Raw genomic sequence first — 7,859 nt, 5'->3', positions numbered from 1 at the left:
AGTAGTTAGGTAGTTGAGACTTCCTACAAGCTGTCTATACTTTGTTGCATCCTCAAATTCTTTTCCTTCAATATATGTGTGCTTTAAGTTTTGTTCCATTGGAGTAGTAAGAGTATTGCACTTTGTCATGCCAAACCTATTCAACAGATCTCCAATGTATTTCTTTTGAGAAAGAAATATGGACTTTTGATGTTGGGTTACTTCAATGCCAAGATAGTAATGAACATAGCCCAAATCAGTCATTTCAAAATTTTTCCCCAATTCCTTCTTTATGGATGCAATGTAGCTTTCATTGTTCCCTGTCATCAAAAGATCATCTACATATACCACAAGATATACAACTGTTTTGCCAACTTTCTTGACAAATAAAGTTGCATCATCAAGATCAAAATGTTTGAAATTGAGTTTCAGAAGATGCTCAGTTAGTTTTTCATACTAGGCTCGCAGTGCTTGTTTGAGGCCATACAAGGACTTCACAAGTTTGCATACTTTATGTTCATTTCTTTCACAGAAAATCCTTCAGGCTAGGACATAAAAACATTCTTTTTTAGATCTCCATTCAAGAAAGCAATTTTTACATCCATTTGATGGACTTTCCAACCTTTCTGAGCTGCTAGTGCAAAGAGTGTCCGGATGGTAGCCCATTTTGCTGTGGGGACAAAAGTCTCTTCATGATCGACCCCTTCCTTCTGTGCAAAACCTTTTGCCACAAGCCTAGCTTTGTGCTTAACAAGTGAACCATCAGCTTTATACTTGTTCTTGTAGACCCACTTGCAGCCAATTGGTTTGGTTCCTAATGGAGGATCAACCAGCTTCCAAGTGTCATTCTTTATGAGGGCATCATACTCCTTTTGCATCGCTTCTTTCCATTCATCATGAGAAGCAACTTATTTGAAGGAAGTTGGTTCAAAATTTTTAGACAAGTTCAATTCACAATCATAAGAAACATCCATATCAACAGGTGAATTAGAGTCATCTACATCACCTCCATTTTGCCGGTTTGAATTTCTGGTTCCTGTCTTTCCAACTTCATCAGGATGAACACTTTCAAGTGTCTTTGTCAACCACTTTGGGGGACCTTTCTCAGATGGTCCAGGCTGCTCCGTTGATTGAGTTGGGACTGAATCAAGATTGAGTCTCCCAATTCTATCAATCACATCACTTAAAGCATCATCCGTTGTTGGAGTTTCATGTGGAGGAGAGTGTTCTTTAGAAGAATATTCCACATGTTGATCTAATATAGGAATCCCCCCTTCAAGATGTGGAATCTGATTATCAAATTTTTGAAATGATTTTGCTTTTGCGAATCTACCCAAGCGATCAAGTTTCCGCTCAACAACATTGTCAGTTTTGGATGATTCAAGAAAAATTACATCTCTAGATAGAACAAACTTTTTATTTACTTCATCATAGAGACGGTTTGCTTTGGAGGTGTTTGAATATCCCAGAAAGATACACTTACGACTTCTAGCACCAAGTTTGTTTCTATGTACCTTTGGTATCAAGGCATAACAGGTGGAACCAAAGACCCTGAGATGTTTTACTGAAAGAACATGTCCATACCACATTTCATATGGAGTCTTGTTTCTTATAGCATTAGATGGACATCTATTCTATATATATGCAGCACATAGAACAGCATCAGCCCAAAACATTATCTTTACGTTTTTGAAGAAGAGCATGGATCGTACCATATTTAAGATTGTCCTATTCATTCTTTCAGCTACACCATTTTGTTGGGGATTATAAGGCACAGTTGTTTGATGTTTGATCCCATGTTGGCGAAGATAGTTTTCAAATTCATTTGATGTGTATTCTTTTCCATTATCAGTGTGAATAGACTCAATATGAGATTGTGCATCATTTTCAATCCATTTATGAAAATTCTTGAATGTTTGAAAAGCATCAGATTTGTTCTTCAATAAATAAACCCAACACATTCTAGTGTAGTCATCAATAAATGTCATGATATATTTATTTCCATTTGCAGAAGGAACAGACATTGGACCACATAAATCTGGATGAATGAGTTCAAGTTTTCTATGTGCTCTTGAATGTGAATCATGAAAAGATTGTTTGCTATGCTTTCCTAGAATGCAAGCATCACATTGCTTAAGTTTCCTAAGGATTGTAGGCAAACCAACAACGCCATTTTTCTTCAATAAGCGGAGGCTGTTATAGTTCAAATGTCCAAATCTAGCATGCCATAATAAACTTCATGGAAGTGTACCTTCTTCATGATGAGAATTGTATGAGAAATGTTGTGCATGAGCAGAGGTTCCCTGCAGCTTGAGAAGCTTTTCTTCTTCTATTCCCCTCATGACAAGTGAGTGATCAGATGCTTTTCTTACCTCAAGCTTGCCATCAAACATATGAATGGAGTGACCTTGCTGGCAGATGTGGACCAAGGACAACAAGTTTCTCTTGAGCTGTGGGAGATATAGAACATGATGTAGAAGAAAGTCTGGAAGACCAGGCAGTTTAAGCCTGATTGTGCCAAGCCCTGATGGCTTGATTTTTTATTGGTATGCAAAGTATACTGCTCCATCAACATTGTCAGTGAAATCTTCACAAAAATATTTTCTATGAGTCATGTGGCAGGTTGCTCCTCAATCAATCAACCAATCATTTTTCCAAGAAGCAAGTGAAGCATTAAATAAATCTTCATTTACTCCAATGTTACATTGTGCCACAACATAGTGAGCGGATTCAGGTGCTTTACCTTTGTCAATATCATCAGTTTTACCTTTCTGTTGGTTTTTTTTCTGCTCAATTTTGTCCCATGGTAGCTTGCATGTAGAGGCATCATGTGATCCATTTCTTTTGCAATGAATGCAGTGCAAATATGCCTTTTCTCCTTGAGAATGTCTACCCCCCCTGCCTCTGAAATATCTTCCTCTTCCTCTTCGACCACCTCTTCCTCTTGTAGAATCTTGACCAGGATGCTTTTCTTTATGAGCAAGGCACACAACCTCTTCAAAAGATTCAGGGGCTGTCTTCTTTCTAAAAGCTTTCTCTCTTTCAGCAAACTTTTTCACAAGAGAGTCAAAGGTTATATCTTTGAGATTTCCATTTGCTTGCAATGACTCAAGATAATTGGAGTAAGTAGGATAAAGTGCCTTGAGAAAAGCGATAAGAGGGAATATCCAATTCAACCTTAGTGGATTTGATATCATGCATTATAGACTTTACTTAAGATGCAAGAGCAAGAGGATCATTATTTTGCAGTTCAAGAGTGAAGAGTTTAATCATGAGTTGAACAACTTCAAGTGCAGAATGTGAGTCATAGAGTTCTTTCAGCTTTGGAAAGCTTCAAAGGCAGTTGAATATGACGAAATATGGTGACTCACCTCTTCATTTACAGATGATGTGATTAATGCATAAGCTTTGCTGTTCTTTTTTTCCCAAGTGACGAGCTCTTTGTCTGAGGTAGGCTATACTGGTTCATTGTCTCCATCTTCGACACACACTCCTTTCCACAACTCATTGAAAATGAGGATGTGTTTTATCACCCGGGACCATTCAGGATAGTTCTCCTTGCCAGTGAGAACTATTCCCACCATGGATATGATTGAATGCATACTGTAGCTGCAAAACTTTTACTCTTAATAGAAAAAAAATATAGTTCTGATGTGACTGGACAACAAACTCAAATGTCAATTCACATTCATCTGCACAACGTTAAAGTATAGAATATGGCAGTATACTAAGTCCAAAAAAATACCCTCAACAGCATAAAGCACTGTGTCCACCAAAAGGCTTTTGCATTATATACCATTTATACTGGTATAAATTTATCCTCGACCAAAACTGAAGTAGGTATAGGTCGGAATCGTACAACTTTGGAAAAAACCAATCCAACCGATCACAAGGGAAAAAGGGGTGTTCAAACGCCAACACCGAGGAGTCCACAATCCCCTCCAAAACTGTGCATCAAAGAATCAAATAAACATTGTTTATATATATAAGTAACTATTTATCATTAATATCAACCATCGACTCCACAGCTTGTGAGTGCTCAAGTTGCACAACCTTTTGTAAGTCGCTGTAAAAAAAACGCGAGTGACAAGTCACCACATCTCCATGCATGAAAAGAAAGTTACAGCACATCCATCGATCATAGTAAACATAAACTACCTTAAATGTAAGCCAGGGTATAGAGCAGCCGTGGAACTGAATCTGATGAGGAGTTTCGAAGAAAACTCCACAGGGTTATCGCCCACGGCAATGAAGAAAAGGGCGAAACATCGAATAATTCTCAACCCTGTTTTAACAGACTTCAGGCAGAGCTGCTTTCACCGAATCAAAAGGGCCAGACTGTCAGTGTATCAAGAGTTCAACGCATACAATGATAGCAGCATTAATACACAACGTTAATATGAGACCAGCGTGAAAATACACAATGCTAATACACAGCGTTGATACACAACAATGGAACCTGATTCACGCATGCAGATCCCAACAATGGTTCTGGTTCTTCAACGGATGGTTCTTCAACAGAGTAGCATTCAAGATGCAAGAGCAACGACTCGACCAACAAACCAGCGTTCAAGATGCACGACCAACATAGTTCGCTCCTGCGTGGAGGCACCAATGCAACAACATAGCTTCAAGGCATGCAGCGATTCAGATGGTTTTCAGGTCTGAGGCTGACAGGTCAGAGGATTCAGACTTATGGCAGACAGAGCGCACAAGGGCAGTGGACAGAAGGCAGAAGGGAGTTACAACTATCTTGGGAGCTGGCTCTGATACCATGTCAGGCTAGGCAGTAACTCCATAAGGCAAAAAATGATTGGACTGTCTTATTCCATGAGGTAGATCTTCATTATATACATGAGAGAGACACTGTTCAGTTCATCTCCCCATGACTGTTCATATTTCCTATTTATCTATTTACATAAATTCACCCAATCACAAAAATTAGATGTCAACACAACCCCAATAAATATAAATATAAATATAAATATATATATATAATTTAATAAATAAAATTCATCGAACTTTTAACCAACATATATATATATATAAAAGTTGACCCAACATATATAAAGGAAATTTAGGAAATTAAATTTAGGAAATTTAATTGAAGTTGAGCCAACATATATAAAAGAAATTAACCAATTAAATGGTGTTTAGCATGGAACTTTTATCAACATTTTATATAAGAAATTGACAAATTATAAGAAAGATATTGAAATTGAATTTCATCCAGCTTAACATGGAACTTTTGATCAACATTTTATATAAGAAATTGACAAATTATAAGAAAGATATTGAAATTGAATTTCATCCAACTTTTGATCCAACGTTTTATATAATGAGAAATTAACCAATTAAATGGTGTTTAGCATGGAACTTTTGATCCAACGTTTTATATAATGTTCATTCAAATGAAGTATTATCCGAAGTGTCGAAGTGCGCCAAGGGAAAAGCCAACAAATAATCTATTGTGTCCGACGCGTTCATTAAATCTATGAGCACCCATTATTATAAATGCCTAAAAATAGTGTAGTGTTGTGCATATGGGATAAGATCCTGTGGAAACCAAAAAGATGATGGCTTAGTTTAAATCACATGAACGCATATGGAAATAAAAGCATCCGCTGGCGATAGAGACATAGACTCTAATACTCGAGAATCCATGTCTCATTTACTGGGTATTACTTGTTCAAACTTATCAATTTCTTCAGCATCTGTTTTGATTTTGGAAATTTTCTCCACTGTAAATGTTCTCAAAAAAGTTAGAATTGAGGATAATCATCTAACAAAATGTGTTCCTAAATATGTGGTAGCGCAATGCATGATAGGAATGCCTTCTATTGCCAAAGAATTACTGGGAACTTCTGTAATGGTTTTGGTGGACACCATGCACGATTAGTCGTTAGGGTTTGGCTTAAGCCAGTGGCTGTGGTCATCAGTTAAATCAAGTAATTAATGGCATTGTTGGATCACAAACGGAGAATATTGATGGCTATTAGAAATAGCAGACCCCCTCCATGTGCTCGATGTTTAAAAAAGTACGGGGTTTGTGATTTCTTGTTTTATCAAAACAACTATTGGCTACGTGGCACTTTCAGGTGAATAGCAAAATCCCCTTCCTAAAAACCGGATACAACCACGTATCTCTGAAAAAAACCAGGTGACCCCCCGGGTAATTAGCTTCTGGTTTTCCAGGGTTACTTCTCAACAAGAGAGTGCATGACAGAGCATACACTCAAAGCAATAACATCTTCTGGATCGACGTTTTATCTTGTCTCATGGGCTTAATTACATCGTAATGTAAATATTCCAGAGATACACATGGCCTCAACTAGTGGAAATTTCTGGGAAATTTCCAAAATGTTCTTGAAGCTATTGCTAGAATTCAATTTTGACAAGATCAATGATGGGGTTTTCTCTGTAGACCATAAATTCGAGTCATGTACCACTCACAACCTTTCTATTCAGGGTTCTTGGTCTTAAACTGGGTATCGGCATGAACACCAGTGGATCATAAATAGGTGCAAGTAGACACAACAACTAACATTGGATTAGATTGAATCAAGTGCCATCAAGATCTATGGAGAATCTGAGAATCATGCAGATCGACATCTTATAATAATGTACATTGTGGCTAAATAATTCAAGATTAACAACCATTTTTGTAGTGTTTATTTTCCAGGCTAGTATACTTTCTGGAGGGAATTTGGTTGTTCTCTTTTGGAATAGGTGTTCAAATCTACCTCTATTATAGCCAAATGGGATACCATTTGTCCTGAATCTATTATATCTATTTCTGTGCGATATTTATGGGAGCGTTGTATTGATTCATTGAATGTTCTTTGTGATAAACATTAGCGAACTGTTTTTCGCATGACATTGGTCAAAGGGGAGATTGTAGGAGTTTTTGTCATAGTATCCAATAAATATTTTGGGGCTTTTATTGATTTTGGTACAGGTAGAGACAAGCTTCTACATATATCTGAAATATTACATGATCCAGTAGCTCGAGTTTTTGATGTTCTATCAATTGGACAACTCTCAGTGATGTGCATTGAAAGTGATCTTAGGGGAAATTTAAACGCCCAAGTGACTGCAGAGTCAAAAGGTCCAGTAAAGATAGCAACACCTTTACAAGCCTCTGCTACAAAAAGACTAGAAACATCCTACACAACACTCAGATCATTCAACTGGAATGAAGATAATGAAAAAATCAAGATGTTGCAATGGTATTAGCCCTTTACGCCCTGTAGGAAAAAAAATGTAGTTTTGCTACACAATGGGAATAGTGAAGAATGGTTCTTCAGGATGTTTGCAAAGGGAGGTGTTTTCTTTGGCTTTTTACATCGTGGGCCCTAGAGTTTGGGTAGGTGGACTATTGATGAAAGTAGTAAAGAGAAGCAAATCTCACCTTCTACATACCCAAAGTTCAGAGTATAACACATTTTGTGGGATTTCTCCTGAAGCGGTAAAAAAGATGGCTAAAAAGAGATTGCTAATTTTTTTTTGAAGATTACAAGAAACTTTGGGAGAACAATCACAAATCACAAAGATCAGTCAGCAAGACTTGGAGATGCTTCAAAATAAAGAGGTTCTATGTAGAATATGTTTTGAAGGAGAAATCAGTCAGCAAGACTTGGAGATGCTTCAAAATAAAAAGGTTCTATGTAGAATATGTTTTGAAGGAGAATTATAGTCGTGCTACTTCCCTGTAGGCATCACATTCTTTCCCGTACATGTTCATGGAAATACAAGAAGTGCCAAATTTGTAGGGTTTCCATTGTGGAGCACAAGCCTGTCTATGATGTCTCAGGAATATATTATCACCAAATTTGCTAATACATTATTTTGTGCAATGTTCAATTTTCATTCCATGCAAA

The sequence above is a fragment of the Pinus tabuliformis genome, chromosome 7, assembly GCF_031772625.1.
Source record: "Pinus tabuliformis cultivar Carrire ecotype Pingquan chromosome 7, CPIR1, whole genome shotgun sequence".
Taxonomy (NCBI): domain Eukaryota; kingdom Viridiplantae; phylum Streptophyta; class Pinopsida; order Pinales; family Pinaceae; genus Pinus; species Pinus tabuliformis.
The sequence above is the reverse complement of the archived record's forward strand: the minus strand, read 5'-3'. Positions refer to the sequence as shown.